This window comes from Brassica oleracea, chromosome C9 (genome assembly GCF_000695525.1).
Source record: "Brassica oleracea var. oleracea cultivar TO1000 chromosome C9, BOL, whole genome shotgun sequence".
NCBI lineage: Eukaryota > Viridiplantae > Streptophyta > Magnoliopsida > Brassicales > Brassicaceae > Brassica > Brassica oleracea.
The window spans coordinates 6,609,828-6,615,921 of record NC_027756.1 but is presented as its reverse complement, the minus strand read 5'-3'; positions in this window follow the sequence as shown (position 1 = coordinate 6,615,921).

The following is a 6,094-nucleotide window of genomic DNA, read 5'->3' as shown; positions in this document are numbered from 1 at the left end:
ACTACATTAAACATATGTAAGATTACCATTTTTCACTAAAAAAATGGCTTATCTCCATAAAGTAACATTACCATTTTATGAAAAATGAAAAAAACATAAATATAACTATTTTATTATTTGTCCAAGTTTCTTCTATTAAACATCGCTGTTTTACATTAAAAGTGGAAAAAAACATTACGATTTTAACATCTATCTTAAAATATAAAATATTGATATTAATTAAATATAAAGTGTGGAAAAAATATATTAATATTTAAACATCTATCTTAAAATGTAAAATATAGATATTACGCAAATAGAAAGTATAAGAAAAGGAAATACATAATTTAAAAAAATTGAAAAAGTACATTAGTATTTAAACATCTATCTTAAAATGTAAAATATAGATATTACGCAAATAGAAAGTATAAGAAAAGGAAATACATAATTTAAAAAAATTGAAAAAGTACATTAGTATTTAAACATCTATCTTAAAATGTACATCTATCTTAAAATGGTAGTAGATTATATAAAAATGGAAATACCACATTAAACAAAAAATAAATAAAAATGTATAGTTTTACCTCAAGAAAGTCCCTATAAAATTTATTATTCCATCAACATTAACCTCACACTATCAAGGAAAACTCAAAGCACTCGAGCAAAAAAATGGTTCCATGTGGAAATACTACATTAAACATATGTAAGATTATCATTTTACATTTAAAAATAACAATAATATGTAAACATACAACATAAAAAAAAATGGAAAAACTACATTAAACATATGTAAGATTACCATTTTTCACTATAAAAAACCGCTTATCTCCGTAATGTAAAATTACCATTTTATAAAAAAAGAAAAAAAAAGCATAAATATAACTATTTGACTATTTGTCCAAGTTTCTTCTATTAAACATTGCCGTTTTACATTAAAAGTCGAAAAAAAACATTAAGATTTAAACATCTATCTTAAAATATAAAATATAGATATTAACTAAATATAAAGTATAAGAAAGAGAAATACTCAATATATAGAAAAATAAATAATAAGTAAATATTATAAATATATGAATTATATATACAATAATAAGTAAATGCACAATTTTTAAAATATGGAAAGAGTACATTAAATATTAAACATCTATCTTAAAATGTAAAATATAAATATTAAATAAATAGAAAGTATAAGAAAAAGAAATACGCAACTTAAAAACAATGGAAAAAATATATTAATATTTAAACATCTATCTTAAAATGTAAAATATAGATATTACGCAAATAGAAAGTATAAGAAAAGGATATACACAATTTAAAAAAATGGAAAAAGTACATTAGTATTTAAACATCTATCTTAAAATGTAAATCTATCTTAAAATATAAAATTATTAGTAAATAGAAAGCATAAGAAATATAAATACACAATATAATGAAAAACAAATAATAAGTAAATACGCAATTAAAAATGGAAAATTACATTAAGATTTAAAAATATATCTTAAAATTTAAAATATAGATATTATGTAAATAGAAAGTATAACAAAAATGGAAATATACAATTTAAAGAAAATGGAAAATGTACTTTAAGATTTAAACATCTATCTTAAAATGTAAAATAGATATATTAAGTAAATAAAAAGTACAAGAAATGGAAATACATATACATAAAAATAAACAATAAGTAAATAGTGTAAATATGTAATATATGAATTATATATATAATAATAAGTAAATACACAATTTTTTAAAAAAAAATGGAAAAAGTTCATTAAGCATTAAACATCTATCTTAAAATGTAAAATAGAGATATTAAGTAAATAAAAAGTACAAGAAATGGAAATACATATACAGGAAAATAAATAATAAGTAAATAATGTAAATATGTAATATATGAATTATATATATAATAATAAGTAAATACACAATTTTTTAAAAAAAAATGGAAAAAGTTCATTAAGCATTAAACATCTATCTTAAAATGTAAAATATATAATATAAGTAAATACACAATTTAAAAAAATGGAAAAAGTACATTAAGATTTAAACATCTATCTTAAAATGGTAGTAAATTATATAAAAATGAAAATACCACATCAAAAAATAAATAAAAATGTATAGTTTTACATCAAGAAAGTCCCTATAAAATTTATTATTCCATCAACATCAACCTCACACTATCAAGGAAAACTTCAAAGCACTCGAGCAAAAAAATGGTTGCACCATCAATTCTTGCCGTCCCAAAAACCTTTAATGACCTTGAAGGATTTTATAACAACGAACTTTTTGTTAGGTGGAGTCATTGTTGGGAAACCCGCAACTTCCAAAAGCCAAACTTATTCGTGAGAATTGAATTGCTTTTCATAGACTCAAAGGTATTCTTACAAATTTAAATTAATCTAGTCCATAATTTTATTGTTAATATTCATACTAACTCTTTCATGATCAAACCTTTACAGTTAATAACCATTCAAGCGTTTATCGCGTTATCCTGAAACACTTCTTTCCTCGCCGAATCAGGTATTGGTTCATGTTGGTTTAGTATTGTTTTTGGTTTATTAACCGGTTTAGGATGGTCCTATTGTAAATATATTATGCTTAAAATAACTTAAATTAAATAATAGTAATATTATGCTTAAAATATAATTTTAGAGAGTTTTCAAATATAGTTTACAAAACATTATAGGTGATGAATTTAATTTATTAAATTCGTTTATTACTTAAAACTAAGTTTTTTTAAAAACATACGCAGTTATAAATATCAATGCTGGATTGGTGAGTATAACATGATGACAAAAATATAAATATTTCATTTTCAAGATAAGAAATTCAGCTTTTATTTAGTTACCCAATATATAATATCTTAAATTATTTTTTTTAAAAGACGATCATCTTTTTACGGATCGATCGATTGTTGAGCATGTGGTCGATCGGAAAATACTCTGCAATTTAATTAAATATCTAAAATATTTATTGCAACACTCAACAGATAGTTTTGCTAAATATGATAACTAGATAGCCAACAAAATTATAAAAAAAATATTTAAATAGTAAAAAATATGTTAATTTAACGCGTTAAAATTTAAAAATAAAGTTTAATTATGACATGCATCTTAACATTTATATAAATATATATCATAACCTAAATATAAATAATTTAGCAACTTAAATTAGAAAAAAAAAAAAATCCCAGGTGTAGTCCGGGTTAATCCCTAGGAAACCCTGGATAAATCGTCTCGAAATAATTACGAAAAGGGCAAATGTTATTGCACCACGTATGCAAAAAACAGGTGGAAGCGTGGACCCACAAGTGTCTCTCTCACTCTCTCTCTTTCCTCTCGACGCCGACTTCTTTTGCTTTCTTCTCACACGACCCGACAGCGGTTCAACACATTCAGAGTGAAAGTAGGTATGGTTTTTTTTATTCATGACCCGAGTCGTTGGTTGGTTCGTTGTTTAAGTGTGACGGTCTATATAAAGAGTCAAAGAGAGTCTCCGCCCTTATCAAAATTGAGTAATTTTAGCAAAATCCCATGTGAGTAATTGAGTCTCTCTCTCTCTGCATTCCACTTTCAGCTCAAGTGCCGTGCTCTTCTTTGGTTCGTATCTTGTTCCTTTGGATGATCATTTTCCTATTTAATCGTGTTTCAGACAACCTCAGTTACCATCCTTTAGGCATATTGTATGTTCTTTCTTCTGTTTCAGACCATGCTTTGTTTTTTCTTTCGTTTTTGTGTTTATATATCTTGCTATCTATCTTATTGGGCTAACAACTCACTAATCATGTTTAGCCCAACCCAAATTCTAGAAAGTGTCTAGAAAAATCTCCACCTCCATAAGATAAAAAAATCTAGATATTTTGGTAGAATTATCTAAGATAATTAGGATAAGATTATCTAGATATTTTAGTAGAATTTTCTAGATTTTGGATTAAAATATGTAAGATATTTTGTACTTAGGAGGCTATAAATACCTCCACTCTCTTCTCATTTTGTATCACCAAGAAATAATTCAAGTTTGTAACAAGTAATAAAATCCTCTTCTAAGTTATAAAATCTTTCTTCTTCACAAAACTTCTTTCTCTTCAAACACTTTAAACACTTTCTCCATCTTTATAAAACTTTTCATTCCAACAGGGTGAACTCTACCTATGGTTAGTTGTTGCTTTAGGTTAAAGCTCCGGCAGTATAAAAGCAAAGAGAACAGGTCAGAGCTGAGTGTGCCGCTGGAGAAGAGCACCAGTGTGCTTGCGCTAGTGTTGTGCGTGAGAGAGCACCAAAGGGTGCGAAAGCACCAGGAACTTTAGAGTGTATAAACACCTCTTGATCTAGTGGATTGGTAGCTTGCCTACCCCCTGAGATGTAGGTACCTTTTACATCCCTGTCTTGCATCATATCTCTTATCATCATCAACTTCACGGTACTGAGTTTTGCATTCCAAGCTATCTAAGTGCATAAGTGCTTGAACAAATGGTAACTTGATGTCTGTGTAGAGGCATAGATCTCAACACAGCCTCCTTCCTCTTCCCCCTCCTCTCTTCTTCTTCCTCGTCTCTCCCCAGCTTCATTATCCACCACCGAAGCCCAATTATCCTCTTCCAATCCCTCCGTCAATTGCCGTCCTATTCAGTGCGTCCTCTTCATTGTCTTAACTAACATCAATACAACATACGTAAAGCAAACGATATGGGATTAGAGTTCTTTTGTTTTGATTTGGGGACTTGAGACTCTAATTTCAAGACGACGAAGTTTAGTTCGCCGTTAACGCTAAACAGATGATAAACGGACTATATTTGTTGACTAAAAGTATATTCATAATGGCTCAGTCAACATAAGTTTGGTATTTAATCAGATTAATGAAAAGTCTGTGTGTTTTTTTGGCAAAGATGAGTAAGTTGGGTATTTTAATGACCGTTTTCTCATTAAATAATTAAGAAATCAACAACTATTACGTATATAATTAAATTGGTACGAACACAGAAATAAATTTCATTCATCCAAACAATCATCTTTTCTATTTTATATGGTATATAATTAAATTTAAATGATATTAACGTATATATTTAGTGTATTTTTAATATTGATATATATTAAGTGATGATTTCTAATCATATGTTTTTTTGATCATTTCTATATTTTTATAACAAAAACTTTAAATCACTAATAACAAAAATTTCATTGTGGGATTAATAGTTTTAGTAATTTATAATTTTTTAAAAATTCAATGCAAAGTTTAAAATCAAATATTAAGTTGTCAATATTTGTTCAAATCTTTTACCTTAATTGTTTTTGGTTCAACGCTGATTTCAAAATTAAAATAATTATGTATTTTATATGGTTTATAGTTTAATTTAAACAATATTAATATATACATAATTTAATATTAATATTTATTAAATGATATTTCCTACTTATATGATTTTGTAATCATTTTTATCTTATCATAACAAAAATTTTAAATCATGAATCACAAAAATTTGAATGTGAGACTTTTAACTGTTTTAGTAATTTATAGTCGTTTAAAAAAATCAAAATATAACATATGCAGAAAAATTTGAAATTTTATTTTATGGTTAATTTGGTTGTTTCATTAATTTTATTAATTTTAAATTAAACAAATACGATAGAGGTTACACTAATTTTTATCAAATATTTTTTTATTCAAAATCATTAATTTTCATATATAATTTTGTCACATTAGGCAATTTCGTAATTTTTATTTATGGTAAGAATGAAGAACATCTTTATATATAAAGTTGGCTTTTTCCCTTCTTATGACATGTGGAAGGGGGGTTTGTTGACATGTGTCCTCATGTTTTTTTTTGTATTTAAATTCTTTTTCTTTTAAATTATTGTAATTTTCTCCATCAATTTCTAATTGTGTATTATCTAATCCTTCTCACACTTATTGGTCTCTAAGATTCAAGAAATAAATAAAATAATATAAATATATTTTAAATATTTAATTTATTCACACCTAAAAATAGCAAGACTTTTCATCATTTTATTATTTTTACTAATTTTTATTATTTCATTTACAAATTATATTTATTTCAATATTAATATCATAAGATAATCAAATTAAGAATAAGAAACTAGACAACCAACACATAAACTAA